At 38.9% G+C, this 18,226-nt stretch overlaps 1 long non-coding RNA gene across 3 annotated transcripts; it reads right to left on the bottom strand.

Moving 5' to 3' along the window:
• Window positions 1-526: 526 nt before the first annotated feature.
• Window positions 527-8,453, bottom strand: LOC110352636 (uncharacterized). 3 transcript variants are annotated; one of them, XR_011806642.1, is made up of 4 exons: window positions 8,339-8,453; window positions 4,164-4,399; window positions 3,895-4,029; window positions 527-3,422 (listed from the first exon to the last, which is right to left on the bottom strand). It is a non-coding gene; the product is annotated as an uncharacterized lncRNA (long non-coding RNA). The 3 variants fall into 3 exon arrangements; XR_002401894.4 differs by having other exon boundaries at window positions 527-3,417; XR_002401895.4 differs by having other exon boundaries at window positions 527-3,417; window positions 3,895-4,012.
• Window positions 8,454-18,226: the final 9,773 nt, after the last annotated feature.

Raw genomic sequence — 18,226 nt, 5'->3', positions numbered from 1 at the left:
TTAGCCAGGCACAGGCACACAGACACACACACACACACTGCCACCCACACACTGTTGTGGAGGGCATGAGAAGGGCCAGAGCCATGCCCAAAGAACCACAACAATCCTGAGCTAAGGATGAGGACTGTTGTGAAAAGGGTAGTTATTAAAACCAGGGAATAAAGGAAAATAAAGGCTGTTCCATTTCTTTTGGTCCAAAGTCCTCTTAAATAAACTCACTTGGAGTGCACTAGTGCTGTACTTCCAGTAGCACACAGCTGAAATAAGGGAAACCAAGGCGTGTTCAATGGGAAATGGACTGAGCAGGGTCTTTAAATCATGGCTGTTAACAGGAAGGTTATTAAGAAATTTACATTTGCTAAGGAAAGCAGCTTTTTTCTCAGTACACAAATATAGATGTTTTCAGAAGAGGATTAAATCCTAACCACAAAACACACAAAATCTGGGGTAACAAATAGTGTTTTAATGACAAATAAATGTTTTTGTCTTGAAGAATCCACTGAAAAAGCCCCCATATATAGGTCACTCAATGCCTTAAACCTTCCCAGCTTTAGTCTTGGTGAAACAGTACTTCTGATTTGGATTCTGAATTCTTAGATTTATTACAACACAGAGAGGTCACAGAAAAAAAAATCAAACTGGCTATCCACAGACAATGCCACAGCCTCAGACTCTGCCACCTGATTTCCATCAGAGACCACCGTAAAGGGGGGATGAGTGAAGTGCAGGAGACCAAAGTCAAGGAAATGTGGTACAAAGCAAATGTCTCTTCAGCCACTCTAGTGGCTTCTTACACTGCTCTCAGCCCAAAGATATGCTGTTAACAATATCGTGCAGGTAAAAGGCAACCAGAAGTTGTTACTAGCTGATACAAATGGGTGTTTTGCTATAAGCAGTAGTTAGCTATCCCCATGAGGTCACTCACGGTTACACTTAGCTAGAGTGCCCGAACCTATTAATAAATCTTGCTCAAAGTTCAGGTCCTGGTCTCTCAGCATTTGCTTATGACTCTCAGTGGGAAGTGGTGTTAGATTCTTTGTATGGGACCACAGGGAAAAATTCAGCTTCTTGCCCAATGTAAAGTAAGCGGGAGAAATTCCAGTACCTGCAGGACAGATTCTTGATAATGAAGGGTGTCTGATATATTGTTTGCTGTAATGGATGGCTCCAAGCAAAGTATTCTCAGACTGCTTTTAAGGATCTGGTTTAATTGCTTCATCTTGCACTCAGCTTGTGGTATATGTGGCATTCCCCTGATTGTAAAGAACTAGGAGCAGATAACTACAAACCACAGGCCATTATCTATAGTTTTTCTTCACGATGAAACTCCGCTGGGCAGATGGGGACTTTCAAACCCATTCCTCCTCTTCTGGCCATGATGAGTCCTCAGGGAACATGCTCTCTCCCTGTCTCAGCTAGGGTTTATGGTATGCTATTGCTCTTGCTAACAACATCTACCTAACATGTTCTAAAAATCTGCCAGTGAGAAGGATAGGTCCCTTAGCACATGTGGAACTGGTGCACGACTCGTGCTAATGGAAGAGGCTGCACAGTAGCTGTCCCCATGCTCTCTTTCTCTTGAAAGATATGAATGTTTAATATTTGGCTCAGTCTTTAAAATACAGATTTCCATAACTTAACTGGATGTGCCAGTATTTTAGATCTCATCATAAATATTGCAGAAAGCATGACTTTTGATTGGCATGATACTGGATCTACAAGAACAGTGTATCTGGTTCTACTTCAAAGGCAAGAAAGTCTATCTTATAAATGACTATATTATTAGCAGAATTACAGTAATGTTTCTATTCCTTGTAATAATTTGGATTAACATTTTAGGGGAAAGCAGGTAGGTAAGTGGTAAAACCCTGATTAATTCCTTTAAGCACACTGGTGCAACAGCAATTTCAAGCCATCACCACAGTTCTGTGTGACTGAGGTACATTGTGAGGCTCCTCTGTGCCTGTTTTTAGCTGGAAATAACAAACTACTCCCATTTCAAACAAGACACAAGTATAACCTGAGGTATCTGTTACCTTTTGTGCAGGTAGCATGGACAAAAATCATTCTTTTACCAGGAGCAAATAGTTACAGCATGCAAACCTCCCTTTGACCAAGCCTTGGAGGCATGGAGGCTGTCTAACGAGAAACTGACATTGCTCCTCATTCCCATACAGAGCTCCTCTTGCTGACCCTGGCCTAGGGTCTGACATGCTGGGGTGGGCCTCAGGCCATGGCAGCTCATGCAGGGCACGTTGATTTTGTTAGAAGCAACCAAGGACATTAATATGCATTTGCCCATGGCTGGGTGCTCTTGCCATGGCATCATACGATTTCAGTTTAAAATGCAGTTGGTAGGGAGGTAGCTTGTTGACCTGTGAAGGCAAAATAATGTTTGTCTAGTGGGATGTGTCTAGCAGGTGTATTAACCTCTGGCAGTCCCTCTGCAAAAAGTGTGAGCCATAACCTCATGCTCTAAATGTGCTGCTGTGCTCTGTGATTCTTGTCTAAGAAGAGAATTCCAAGGGCAGAGATCGTAATGATGCCCCAGCTGTGCATGGGTCAAATCCACAGATGAAGAAATCCATGTGCTACCTTCAGATCTGCCTGCAAACTAAAAGCTTAAAAAAAAACAATATTACAAGCTATTTTATTTTATTTTTTTACAGGCTCTGGAAAAATTGGGGTTGGAAGATCTCTGAACTAAAATTCTCTAATAACATTTTTTTGTCAGGCTTTTCAATACACATTTTTTTTGCAATTCTTCACTGAGACTTTGAAACAAGTAAGCTATTAGAGCCTTAACTTCTTTGTTTATAATGGAAATGCTCACTGACCCTTGACTATAGAGGTGCTCTTGCACTGTTGTAATAAACGCCAGGCATATCTAACATATGTGCAATCCAGGAATGCGCTGGCTCCTTGCCAGAACACTACTTTATGCCTGGTATCTAATCCTGCTGTGGCAAAAACAGTTGGGGATTTAGATATATTGTGAGCAGTTTCTCTGTTAAGCACCTATGTGTGTAACTAAAATGGTACTTCTCTTTACATTTTAATTGTTCCAAAGAGCTGAGAGTGATATGTTTACTTCTCTCTCTCTCTTTTTTTTTTGAATCTTTCTAAAGCATCTTTGTACTCTTCAGGTCTCCTTCAGAAATTAGCAGAAAGTCTTCTGCAATATGTTGCAGAGAATATGTGAGCTCTTGTCTTGTTTGAAATTTGTGGGAATTTTGTCACTGTCTTCCATAGCGCAAGACTTATCTGTGGGAATTTTCAGCCCCAGTTGATAAGCTTTTCAAATAACTGTAGCTTAGTACTTCTTTCCAGCTGTGGGAAACTGCATGTCAGTTAGGATGAGCCAGTCTAAATGGCTGGTGTCTCAGCATCCTCCTGGGTGCAGGCTGTGTTCTCCTACTGATCTCCTCATGCAGTAAAAGAAAAAAAAAATCCAAACAACCAAACCAAAAAAAAAACCAACAACAAAAACAAACAAACAAGAACAAAAAACAAACAAACAAACAAACAAAAAAACACAAATAAGCTCACAAAAATACAAACAAGAGGTGAAACAACCCATCCTCCACCCCTTCCACCCTATCCACCCAGATTTCTGCTGGGTTAGTGAGCCGAAATGGGCTCCTTGAGGTGTCAAGGAGAGGCAGAGCCATGGAGGTAGGAGATGGAGGAAAAGCAAATGGGAGAGCAGAGAGACTCTCTGGGAGACATCTGGCAATTACAGCAGCTCCGTTGCCACATGAAACAGCACCTTTGGGTGTTTTCTACAAGCCAAGGCATTCTTGCATCTCTTCAGTGAGGAGCACCTGGATGTCCTTGTCTGTGTGTCCTTTTTATAGCCCTGAGCTTTCCCATGGAGATGCCCCATGGCCTCACCTCCTCCCTGCTCCTCTTGGGTCTCCTCTGAACTGGGATAGCCCCTCAGGGGTACACCAAGTCTTTGTCCTTGCTCTGAGATGAGTGGCAAAGCTGCGTACTGCCAGAAATGCACAGCCTGTGTAAAACAGATATCTGGGCAGAGATCAAGAGGAGGACAGTGCATTAAAAACCATCAAGGTTCAGCTGGCACTTCAAGAGGAGAGAGAGCCTAGATCTGGATGAATTTGGATGAATTTCAGCCCTTTTGCTGTCTATACCCTACTCACCTTCCTTCCCCTGCCATGTATATGGGTTATGCGTACCAGGGAGCAGGATGGAGTGATTCTGATTTTTAGAACTGCCTGCTGGCATTTGTGAATGTTTTACAAGTGCTGAAAATGTTTCCAGCTTGGCTGGGAATTTTCTGATGTGTTGATATTTGCAGTCCATTAAGATGAAGGGTTGGCAGTTGTCACCAGCATCTAGAGCTCTGTAGTTTCTTCAGCCTATCTGGAGCTTTGATCTACAACAGCACAAATGAAAAAGTGTTAAATCAACATATATAAATATACCTTCCCCCCAGAATTCATAACTGTCCTTATGACCTCAGCCTTGGACCTTCCCTGAAGTTTAATGACCAGTTGGGGTTAATGGCCCAAAGTTCCACCTCAGGCGATTAACACTCTCAGGCAGTCATTAATTCTCACAAAATGCTCAGGGTCTTTATTGCTGTTGCTTAAGTGATGCTCAAATGACTGTGAATATTTACACCCCTGCTGTGGATGCAAGAAATAGGACCTTGCACAGTATTTCAGACCTCTCACTGTTCAAAACGGTTTCAGTACCTGGTAGCAATCGCTTCCACAAGCAATTTAAGGAGAAACTTCAAGGTACTACACTGAGTAGTTATCTAAAACTGTGGTTTGTTGTATAGTTGTGCGTGTTGCTTTTAAAATAATGAATATAGAGGCAGATTCCCTGCCCTGAGGAGCTTACAGTCTAAAGACCTGATTAAAAAAATTAAAAAATTTTAAAAATATGCTTAATTTTATATTTATTTAAAATATTTGAAGGTGGTAACAGGCATTTGCTTGCTGTTATACAGATACTTTAAAATTTAAGCTGATATTGCTTATAATTTTTTTTTCCATCATAACTCTTTATGTTTAATGTTTTCAGTAAGATGAGATGCAGGACTGGGCTGCTCAAGCTCCCTGCCACAGTAAGCCCTTTTCCAAGAAGACATCATTGCAGGGGCCAACAGGTTACTTAAGCAGACAGTTTTTGAAAAGACAGTGCTGTTTAATACTTCTGTATTTAGGAAGGAACATTGGATTGGGACAGGCCTTGAGGAGCACTAAATCAGCTCTTAGTTCTTTTGAACAGAAGAGGTTTAACACCGGTGTTAGATCATTGTTAATGAACTGACCTGGCCCAGCTTAGAGAGGCTCAGAGGTTCTCATGCCAACAACCTTCTCAATGGCTGTTTTGTGAACCTCACTGCTTTGGGGACTATAAACCTTCTTCATGCTATGGGGCATCTTCCCATTTCCATTACCCTATGAGGTTGTTTTATTCTTAGATGAAGACTGTACACTGCTTACTACAGGTGGGTTGGAAGATACTGACCATCCTCCTAACAACACATGAGAAGCTTCTCCTCCACAAGAAAGAGGTTATAACTGGCACCCATTTAGGTCAGGACCTTGATGCTGGTGCTATCCTGTATGTCCCCTCTGTTGTTTGTAGGGCTTTTGGTTTGACATTTTACTTTCACAATGTTGTATTCAGAGCCATGGTTACACATCATGTTTGGAAATGGCATCTGGGTGTGTTTCTGTATTCCTCTATTCTTTTCTTTTTGTTCTGGGATCTCTTTGCATTTTGTCATCTCTCCTTTTGCCTTTTATTTATTTATTTTAAAGTCATGGGTGACTACATTGCAATGAATAGATAGATATTCCAGAATGTATTCTTGCAGTAATGTTGTAGTTTTAAAGATTTTTTCTGTAATAAGTCCTGTTTCTTCTCCATTTTATTCTTTACAGATATCATTGGCAGTGTCATCAAGACTGGCACATGTTTTCGACACAGATCTCTTGATTCCGGTTTTGAATCTACTACAGATTCTTCCCTGTGACTCAGCCAAGTTACATAACCACTAAATATAAAAGGATAATAGCATTTTCCTAACTTTTAGGCCATTTAGACACTACAATCTATTAACATTTTTAACAGTTCAGATACCAAATGACCCTAGGATGTGCCTTCATGCTGGAAAGCTTGATTAATTTTTCCAGTTGACCTAATAAAAATATTACCTGAATGTGTAAACCCTTCCTGCCTGTGTCCTTAGACCTCCTTTACTACAGCAAAGTACCTGTAGTATAACTGAAATAGGTACTTACTAGAGGAAATATAGACACTTACACTAAGAAACAAGGAGCACCCAGAAAATGCACTCTATTTTTGTCTGAGACACAGGCCCTGTGAAATAACATTTTGTGATGTTAATTTTCTGATAAAACACTCTTTGCCTAAATAGAGGCAGATATCAAGGTTATGAGCATTGTATAAACACTTAGAAAGGACAGAAAGAAATATAGAATTTTTAATGAATTAGCAAAATTTCTTTAACTAAAGTTTTAAAGAAAAAAAAATTAAAAAGTAATAGCAGTAGTAGTAATAATCCACCACCAGTGGGCAGAGATGAATGTTACGGAAAGGGCCTTCCTAGGAAGAAGGATCTTTTCTAGGAAGGGGCTCCCCTTGAACGTTTGAACCATGACTTTCCTAAGACAGAGTCTGCTGTAATAGAAAGGAAGGGCTCCTAACTGCAAGAAAATGCATAGGAAAAAGAAGGAAAACTGGGGAGATAGCTATACTACCATCACCTTCTTATGATACAAAGAAAAGAAAAATCAAGTGAGGATATCCAAAGATAAAGGAATATCAGATAGAAGGAAATAGAGGAATAGAGGAGGAAAAATGCCCCCAAATCCCAGTGACTGGATAGACAATGAATCAGTGCCAATATTGTACTTAACCTAGCTAGGAAACCAGGTGAAGTGAGGCAGTAATAAATGCAAAAAAGCAACCTGCACATGAAGATGGAAGAATTCAGCTTATTAGAGCATGACATGAATCAGGATATTAGAGACAGCAAAAAAATGATACAATACTAATTGCAATGGGAGTGCAGGTACTGCATGGTGTACTCTGTCAAAGAAATGGAGAAGGGATTCTTAAGATGTAGTAGCATTATGTATTAAGAGCATAGCTGGCCATCAAGAAATCTTAATTAGCAATATGGATATTAGAGGATTAGTCTGTGTCAAAATATGTTTGGAAAAAGTCCTGAAAGAGATTGTAGAAGGATAGGCATGGGGTTCTACAGTGACCTGAGATTACTTCAGTATCAGGAGAGAGAGAAGCTACCAGGGTATTGTATCATTATGGGAGACTTTAAATTTCACAGTCAGAGACTGGAGAAGAGATGCTACAACTGCAGTAGAATCCAGTAATTTTGAAAGTAGAAGTTGAACCTCTGAGAGATTATAGTATTTTAAGTTGGTGATGGACAAGTAGTGAAAAATCTTATAGAAGAAACAGTAGAGAAAATAATATGCTATCAAGTGATGACAGTACTGACTATGTTTCACTTTAAATGAAATAGCAGTATATCCAAAGGCAAGCTGGTAGCTAAGGCTTTTAACTGTAAAATGGCAGACTATATCATAGCAAAACAGTCTGAAGAGTAATGGCACTGAAATGGGGTAGAGTGCAGGTTTGTGATTCATATTGCCAGGCATAAGAACACTGGATCTTGCTGGACAAATAATTCTATTAAATAGGCTACTGAGATTTGCCAAAGATTCTTCAAAAATCAAAAAGGATTTGCTCAGGAAAAGAAACCAGAAGTTGGAAGATTGAAAGTAAGAGATCAGAATAGGAACTCTGAAAACTCAGGATAATTTAGTTCTTGTGAAATCAGAAGCAAGGCTTAAAGATCCTCTAGAAATAATGAATAAAGAACTAGGACAAATGTAAAATTGCTATTTAAAGCTATTTTAAGGATGCTCCCCCACAAAAATAATTAATACTTTGCATCTGCTTCTGAAGGTGAGTAGGTAGAACACAGATGCAATAACAGGATTGTTTATGGGAAATAGGTTTATGGAAAGGCCCCATTGAGTTTAGATCAGGACACATCAAGCTGGTATATCTAGCTGAAGGAAGACAAGTGTGGCAACTTCAGTTAAAAAAGGGTGCCAAGGAAGGGCAACCTAGCAACTATAGACCAGCCATTCTGAAATGCAAGATTTTAGGGAGAATGAAAGACAAGAAGAGAAATAACAGATGCCTTAAAATACAACACTGATTTACTAAGAGGACCAAGTTTCAGGTTACCTCAGTCATTGACTTATTTTGCTAAGGGAAGCACAGTAACACACTAACCTACCCGTTCTTCTATAAAATACTTCATAGAATTGATTCATATTCTGTGAGATGAAAATTAGCACAAGGAACCTTCTAAGCTTCCAAAGGGCAGGCACTGGCAAATTATGCCAAACAGGAAATTAGCACTCAAGAATAGTATTCCAAATGAAGTGCCTTAAATACTTTCATTAATGGCCAAGAAGTGGGTGTGCACTAATTAAATTAGTGCATTTCCACAGGTGGAAAGCATCCCAGTAGGGCTCTGGTTAACTTGCAGGTCTCAGTAAAACGGTGGGGTTGGCTGAACTAGGACAAATTCCAAGGTGATGTATTTAAAAACCAATAGCAAGAATGCTTGCTACCCATTGAAAATGGGAACAAAAAGGGAGGAAAAGAAAGGTGGATTTGTATTTGTCAGACAATGAATGTCTCTGAGCCATTGATAAGATTTGATGCATCTCAGGAGAAAAAAAAAAAAAAAAAGAGAGAGAGAGAGAAGAAGATTATAGGCAGTGACAAGAGAAGTAATTCCAGTAGAGAGAGGGAAGCACTGATGCACTGTAATATGTTACCTGGAACCACTATGCATGGTTTTTGTTGCCTACATTCAAGAAAGAAAAAAAAATCAAACAAAGAGGTGCAGAGAAGTGCTGCATCACTATATGACAGGAAAAGAGAGTATATCATACAGGACTAAGGGGGGTTTGTTGGGTGCTGTTAGCCAAACAAAAACTAGACAGATAGGATTACTGCCTATAAATGCACTGAGGTGTTAAAACCAAGGAAGAGAAAGCAGTTTAGTTGAAAGGGCAATGCTGACACACACGGACAAAAGCCCAGGAATAAATATACTTTAGAAATTAAAAAGAGGCTACTATTTACTTACGCATTTTGCTATGGACAAAACCCTGTCTGCTTTTAAGATGGACCTTGATAAATGGTGAAGGGGATTATGCACATTACCAGAAATATCAGAGGACTGAATGAATATAGGACTCAAGAAGTCCTCCCAGCTTATCTGTGACTTTTTAAAATTTCTACAATAAGAAAATGCCATACTTGGAACATGGTCATTGGACCTAAAAAAAGTTACTAGCTCAGTTTAGCTGAGCTTAGTTTAAGCAATGATATTTTCAGACAAGAATAAGACTTGCTTGTATTGTTTTGGGGAAGTCACACACTGAAATTTCTCTGTAAAGGTTTGAAATCAGAAGAATTGCTCCTTCAGAAACTGCACTTTCTGGCTGCACGTCTCTCTGTGTGCAGATCGAGTGCAGAGCACTGTTTCCTAGCAACTACTAAGGACCACTGGCTTTATAAATCAATCTCTGCCAGAATATCACAGAAACCACGATAAATGGGAAACATTTAGTAGTCAGAAGGCTTTCTACTTCCTTCACTTTCTGGTCTGCACAGAAAACTCTTTTAAAGGAGTAGATAATATCAGCGTTTCTTCATAAGTGAACTGAATTTAAAACCTGGTTCAGGTAGCTTGTTTTTCAGCTCCCCTGGGGTACATGTCCACATGTCCATGAAAGGTCCCTCTTCAAGATGTCAGTTACCGGTTTTCTCAGACACAAAATTATCTTAAACTTCATTTGAAAATAAAAGAAAAAAAAGGAAAAAATGCAGATAAAGAAAGAATGAATAATCCTGGATAAAACTCCAAAGAGCACCAGGAAGAGAGGGAGTGATAACAATCAGTCAAAGCCTGTGGATGTGATTCTACCCGTCTATGCAGTAAATTAGCTTCCAGTGTCATGTTCATTTATAAAATTTAAATAATCTGATTGACAGCAGCATTCTTTTTTTTTTTTTTTCACTTTTAAATATTTCTACTCATTTCTCTGTTCAACTATCGTCCCCACTCTACAAGCTTCCAGCATCTGCTGATGTAGCCAATGGGCTGAACCTGGATCTACCATGTTGTTAGTGCACTGGAAAATCCCATTTTCCTTTTGTGCAAAGCACAGGAGAACACTTCATTAGGGTTTTGTTTCAGAAATACACCAGAGGTTTTGTCACTCTAGTAACACTGGGTTTACAAAGTGAAAACTCCCAATATGTAAGGGGAGAAAAAGGCTCTCCTAGTGCATTTAAAAATAAAAATTATTGAAGAGCTCATTAAATAAACAATATGTTCATCTATATTGTTACTGCATATTTCTACAGCCTGATGGGACACACTAGCTTCCATCTTTGGGATTAGTACTAATTACTTAATTTCCAGCACAGAGTGGTGTCCATCATGAAATCACAGCACCAATCTGAGAACGCTCTGCATGTCATTTTGTCATCAACACTGTCAGGACAAGACTGGTGGGTGACTTAAGGGTGAGTTTGAAAAAGAGAGTACTCAGGATACTAAACTATGACTGATGGCAGCAGTTGACAGATCTGATGCTTAGATTGTAAGCTCTTTAAGGTGGGAAATTGCTTATATATCACAGAAAAGAAGCCATACACATTTGTGGTGCCATATAAATAGTAGTCAGTCATTCTGCTTCTGAGCTGGAAGTAAAATTAGGAAGGGCTAACATTTTCCTTTTCAAAATTTTCCTCTACTTTTAGAAACATTTTAGGAGATTATTTTTTTCATGAAACTAATTCTGTTTTGTTATAATTAGTAATGTATTGTTGTAGGCTCAGAAGTTATTTCCTCTTTTACTTGTACTGTTTATAACCAGCTGATTCATTCTATTCAGAGATGAGACTGTGTTACACTGGCATCTCAAATTATTCTTTGCCTTTTTTGTTGAGTCCTTTTGAAGAAGATGTGTTTATGGTCCCATTGTTCAATCAACAAAGTATGCAATTACAAATCTTTGGTCTTCTGATGTACTTAGCAAATCTTTTCAGTGTACAATTTACCACCTGTGGCTTTTCTTCATCTCTGAAAAATGCTATTATCTTAAATGGCCTATTTCTAATTGCAGTGTGTTTAATTGCTTGGATACACAAGGGTCTGTGTTGACTACTGTTGTTTTCTGGACATGTTCAGAAAAAAATGGGTATCTGTGTACAGATGTCTCTAGAAGGGGCAGGAATTTTACTGCACATTTCTCCTTAATGGCAACGGCTGTCAGCAGGTTTATGATAACATTCGTGGAATTATTGCCCTCCTGAGAAGAATTTCCATTCCAGACCATCTCTATGGGAGATCTCTATAAAGATGTTACCCTGCCATATCTCTTCTCCTTGGTACTCTGTTTGAAATGTGTGGTGTCACTGGAAAACTATCTTGAGCCAAGTGTGCTTCTGCTGGCTTCAGAAAACTGCTTGACAGTGGTATACGTGACTATATTTCTTTATTCTAAGAAGGAAAATTAAAAAAAAAAAATCATTCAAAAGAGAGAAGGGAGAAGGTCTTGTAAACAGAAAGCACCTGGAAGCATGTTCAGTTACTCTAAATGTATGGTGTCATTGTTATTTGTAGAGACATGGTACTAATTTGCAAACATTTGGAGAACTGTCAAATGTTTGTGTGAATATTTATGAGTCCTCTGTGTTTCACCGCTTTTAGCACAGGTGGTCATTTGACCAAAAAAATCCCTCTAGGAAATGTACTATTTGTTGTTCATCATTCATCTTCCTATTGTGCAAATAGTTTGCCATCCAGAGAACAAAATAAGTAGCCTGTGATACAGGACACAGAGCAACTCTTGCAATGGACAGCTGAATGAATAGCTTCAAGCAAGTCACGTGCAGAAAATTATTTCTCTCAGCAACTAAACAAATGTTTATCAACTGTAAGGCTTCCAGGGCAAACATTATCTTATTTATTTATTTGCTTATTTATTCATCCTCTACAACAATGGGATTGTAAACCTTGTAAAGGTCTGCAGGCATTAATATAATAAAAGTATACAATAATAGAAAATAATAAATGCCATTTAAGAAACCTCCATTGGATAGTAGAGATCTCAGAAATAGAAATAAAGATATATTAGAAACAAATTTCCTACAAGTAGATTTACCTTAAAATAAAGAATTACCAAATCCTTCTTGATTTACTGATAAGTACTCAAGCTAAAAAAAAGATTCTACTAAGACAGATTGTAAGATTTCACTCCATAGACTGGGAATTTATATTTTAACAAAACCAGAAGAGAGTCTAGAGAACTGTGAGCTATGTGAAATGAGCTCCAGGAAGTATTTTTAATGATCATGGAAAAGAGAAAATGTTTCAGAACACAGACTTAAAACCTTTGAAACGTATTTGTTTTTTATATTTTAATTCTATGTTTTGATTTTATTCCAACCTTTAATGTTCAGTGACTATAAAGTTAAAGAGAAGTAGAAGCCTATTTAGAAATATTTTTCTGGATAAATATATTATCACACCAAGAGGGAGCCTGCTGCATAATTTGAGCTTGCATTGTGACTACTCACGCACCATATGTTGATCACCGGAGATTACATACGCATGTATGTTACATCCTGCAGTAACAAATGTTAATAGTTAGCAATATTTAATGAATTAGGTTTATGAGCTGTCATAGTTCTATTAGGTTTATTCATGTCTTTGCAATATATATATATATATATATATATATAATTATTTTACTGTTTTCTAGTAAACTTCTGAGCCCTTGTTAGCAGAGGTTGATTTCAAGCTGAGGGGGAAATTTTGTAATCAGAGATGACTGGAGTAATAAATCAGGATTTTTATGAGTCTTCCAGAGAGCTAGAACCCCCAAACAAAGACATTTAAATATAATAACTTAAGAGATGATTGATTTCAATCCTGGCAAAACCCCACCCCTCCAAAGGAACCTGTGATGAAGCTAGTGTTGCCCTAATTCCATTCTGTGGAACTAATGTTCAGAGATCTTTCTTTCCTCTCTTTCAGATTTTTTTTTGGAAGACAGATAACACCCATGGTAGGGAATACTGTCGTCAAGGTCTTGAGGCCTCCTGGGTCTGGAAGATGTCTGGTTTTCATGTTTTCTCCATCCAACTGTGACGTGAAGTCCCAAGGGATTTTACTAAATCAGTTTCTGTAAATGTGCTGGGTTTATGCTCTTAATACTGCTGCCCCTGCAAAGACAAAGTTAGCTGCACAAGTGTCTTTCCTGGTTTGTATCCAAGACCATCAGTGAATAAAGCTCCTTACCAAATTGCTTCTTCAATGCTTCCCAGCCTGCTGCCTGGAGTCCTGGTCAGCACAAGGAAGGGAGTTTAGACAGGCTCTTAGGTTGGGTTTCCTTTGCATGGTCCTGAACCACGTCTCTGGTGTCTGTCTTGGGGCAGGCCGAATTGGTCTCTTGGCTCTGAGGCTCTCCAGGCTGCACAGGAGGTAGGTAAGCTCCAAAGACTGCAAAAGGAGCTGACCCACCCAGTGCACACCCAAACTCTGCCTTGGCTCTCCCTGCACCTTTTCTCAAAACTTACTCTTTCCTTATCTGACTGCTTCTAGGGTTCTAGGGTACTTTTTTGGAGATACTCAGGAAGGCACAGTGCTCTTTTAGAAACATATCTAAAGAACATTATTTCTGCATTCCATTCAGGTGTACACATCAGCCCATCAACATCTAGTTTTAAGTGTCAGTGTCCTAAAAGGTAATTTGTCCCATCTCATGTCTTCAGTTCTTCCACATACAGTCAAATATGTCAGCAACATAAACCATTTTTATTAGCATCAACATCAACAGTAACCTTACAATTACCTGAGTTGCCTAATCCTGTTCTCATCACTGTTCCAGGGCCCCAGAAGGTGAACTTTGTCTCAAATGGAGAAGAGAGCTACTGTGGAGGATGAAGGAGCTAGTAATATGCACATGGAATATGCAGGTTCTTCACACAATGATGCTACTGTTTACTAAGATAAAAGTGTCTTAAGAGTGGGGGTGGGCAGCACACTGGTGGCATCCTTGGCAATGCTGATCTAATGGCTCTTTGTGCTGTCAGGAGATGCACATCAGCTGTGAGAGATATTGCATTGCTCCCGGAATAGCTGCTGCTTTTGTACAGCCTGGGGGAAAATGTCACCTTTCTCACCAGCTTCCTCACACTTCAACATAAAGAGCCAGCATGAGTTATTTCTGTAGGAGCTTCTAAATTTTGCTTTGGTTTCACACAGCCAGACTGAGAGTAGGACCCGTTCTCATTTTACTCACACTTCTCAACAGCTTCGGAGACATCTTTCTTACTGCATACCACTTCTACTTCTTGTATAGAAGTGGTAAAATTCAGACTTTTTTTTTTTTTCTTTAGGGTGGAGGTAAAAAAAAACACAAGGCAAAGATCAGTTTGAAGCATAATTCAAATTCACTTGAATGGTGCACAAAGATGGTGATGGAAAAAGATGTAGGCTTTTTTTTTCTTCATATCCCCAATGCAATCCAGTCCCCCTGAAATTGATGGAAACATGACTGGCTTCAAGACTCATTGAATCTGGGCTTACTGAAGAGCAATTAAAACTCAGTATCTTTTACAGAAAATGGTCCTGCCTTGAAGCCATGCAAACAAACCAAACACAGGCAGGCTAGTAAATCCTCTCCTGGATAATGATGGCTCTCTGTTTATCAGCCTGTTAAAATTTCTGTTTATCAGCACCAGGTTGCTGCTGGACTCTTTTGATTCTGACTGTTAGTGTGTGATCAGATGCTGTCTTTGTCCAGCTTTAATTATGCATGAAACCTGAACAAGCAGACAATAATGGATAGAATTTATTTCATTGTTTTAAAATAGGGTTGTGTAATTTTGTGGGAGACTAAGAGATCACGACTGCTGCTTTAATGTCAAACGTAAAAAACACAGTCATGTTCGGCCATAAAAATAGGCCTCTTCATCTTTTTTTTTTTTTAATTTTATTTTTACTTTTTTTTTTTTTTCCTTCTAGTTGCTGCAGCATCTGTTTTTAACAATCTCCTGGTGAGGCAGATAAACTGCTAATTCTATTAATGTTGCTATCAAAATCTATAAGGTAACTGAAGCTTCCAATTTAGTGATTTATTATCCTGCACAAGGTAGGCAGAGTGTGTCTTTCATGTTCCATAATCAACACTAGAAGAGCATTAGACTTGTAAAGAAGAAACTTCCCACTAACCATTTCTGCTTGCATAAAACTCTTGATCAAAAAAATGAAGTGTCATTTTCCTTGATTGAGATTAATTTTAAATGATAAAGAATCCAAGTAAATTCACATAGGCATGGACTCCACTGACATCTTCTTGTGTTGATCCAATAGCCTGGACATTTGAGAGAGGTCAGAAATACATTACACAGAAAATATTGCTAACTCTTAAAAATGGATCATGTCACTTGTTCTCAGGCTTCCCAGTCTGAAGGGAGATTATCAGAACCAAATCCAGACTTTCTTTTTACATAGTTTTCAATCCTGCCACATCAAGCATTTGCTAATATAACTCCACTGATTTTACAAAGATACACTGGTATTGTAGTAGGAAACACGGGAGCATGCTTAACTGATAGCTCTTCTAGGCACATCCTGAGGAAGCTCTCTAGGAGCTTTACAAATCCTGTACTTAAACTTAAGTTTTATAGGAAAAGGTCTAATTGTTCTGTCAGATCTTAAAAAAAAAAATCATCTATGCATGGACAGGCATGTGATCAGGTCAGAACTACTTCAGTACAGGCATGTGGAGATTAGTCAGATACAACTGTTATTTGTAAAGGATATACGGTGCCTGCCAGATTGCAGGAAACAAACACTGATGGCAATTGCTTAAGTCATAAATTGGATGTTATCAATGCCTGGTATTTCCTCTGGGATTGGGGAAAAGTTCACGAATATTTGTTGAGATCCTAGTGCAATCGCAAGTATAATCACTGTCATCCCCTCCAGATATTGATTAGCTGAAGACTCACCTTTTTTGTGCTTTTGTTGTATGATGAAACTGAAAAAATTCCAGCCAAACTTTACTGGTACTCTCAGCATATGTTGCTACACGTATTGGTTGATCAATGGAATTGCTTAAAAAATACACATGGGCTCACTAAATATTCATTTGTCTGCAAGGAATAGATTAAAAATTTGGATTTTATAGAGGTTAGTTCTCTGGATAGAAGGATGGTATCGACTGATTTTATTTATGCCTTTAATTCATGCAAGATACACTTCAAACAATATTCTGTACATGCATAAATCCAATCTATGTTAACTGGAGATGTAAAATATAATCCCCATTATTTGTAGTCACCGAAGAACCACTTTTTATAAATTTGCTGATGTTTCTCCTTGGGTCTGCAAGTGACCTGTCCTAACATTACCTTTAATCACAATTTTCTAAACAAATGCCCAACATTTTCCTTAAAAAGACTCCATGGCAATATTTTGCTAATATGCAATCACAATTATTTTAATAGTGGTGAAGAGATTCCCATATATATATCAGTTTGGGACTTGTCACTCTGATAACAGGAGGCAGTATTTTTAGTACTGGTCTTGCTATTTAGGGGATGGTATTACTTCTTCAGGAAATTCTGATTTTTGGCATGTGGTATGACCACCTTCTGTTGGTTTATTGTATTAAATGAAAACACTTTCAGTTCTTTAATGCATAATATTTCTGTTGTGAGCCACATCAAAATGGGAAATGAACTCTTTAAGGATTGAGAGGAGATAACAGTACAGTTGAATTTGTTCCTGCAGTTCTTAAAGCATTTTTTCTTTCTGAGTCTCAGTGAGGTGAATGCAAAGCTGAAATTATCTTTTACAATCAACATTACTCAGAGTCTTGAGGACTGTGCTGTATTTATCCCACTGTACCACCAATATATGATGATTTAGACATTTGTTTTGGCTTTTAATCTTTGCTCATATATATACACCTCCAAAATAAAAACCAGTGGAGTATGCACACTCATAAATCTGTCTAGACTTCCACTCTTCTGAGATATTTCAGAAAAGGCTTGACGCTTGTAATCAGAAATAGGTCTGGATGCTGCCTTCAATTCATTCAATAACTGCCCTTTCACCCCACAGCCATTACCTTTTTCCTCTTTGGATCATTTTTAAGCCTGAAGGTAGCAAGGAGAGGGGAAGTCGTTTGAAGCTGCTTGAGGAAGAGGACTGGCGGTAGTAGGAGCCGCACTGTTAGTCTAAACATCAGTTATTTTCTTCTACACTGAAAGCGCACTGATTTAATATATTTAATGTACTTGTGCTGTAATGAACATTGCACATTTTGCACTCCTCAGAGCTTCCCCTCTAGAAACCCTGTGAGAGGCTCTTATTCTGTCTTTCCAGATGCTGCCATCTCGCACGCCTTCTTAGCTCTGCCCTGGGGAGGCTTTTCTGGGCTTATCAAGTCTGGTGGGAAGAGGCCTGGGGGCAATCTAACAACTGCTTGCAAATACTTAAATGCATTTTCAAAGACAACAGATGCAAGCATTCCTGCTGAAATAACTAGTGATATAATATGGGGCAGTGGCCACAAATTACAGCTCATGAGTTTCAGTCAGGACACTAAGAAAAACTTCTTCATCAGGAGGACAGTGCAGCAGTGAACACGTTACCCAGAGAAGCTCTGTGATTTTCATCCCAGCAGGTTTCTTTCTCAAGACTGGACACAACAAAACCATTGTTGACCAGAGCTGGTGTTGGTGTAAGTCTGTTGTGCATGGGAGGGTGGACTAGACGACCTCCGGAGAAACCTCCCAGCCAACGTATCAGTGGCTCTGTACCTGTCTGGATTACAGGCCTGTACAATAAACAGAGGTTTTCATCCTGATGTGTTGTGAACTCCAGACCCTAAACAGAACCTTAGCTACAATCAGTGACAGCTCCTGACTATCAATTTAAACGTGGGACTAGCATTCCTATTGTCATCTTAGTTGTGCAGCTTTCACAGAGCCCAGAAATTGGCCTTGCACTCCAGCTATCAGTGAAATCCTAGACTGTTGGCAGGGGCCAACAGAGATGAATTCTCTCTGTTTCTGGTGT

Source organism: Anas platyrhynchos, chromosome 1, assembly GCF_047663525.1.
Source record: "Anas platyrhynchos isolate ZD024472 breed Pekin duck chromosome 1, IASCAAS_PekinDuck_T2T, whole genome shotgun sequence".
Lineage (NCBI taxonomy): Eukaryota > Metazoa > Chordata > Aves > Anseriformes > Anatidae > Anas > Anas platyrhynchos.
This window is presented reverse-complemented; position numbering and strand designations above follow the sequence as displayed.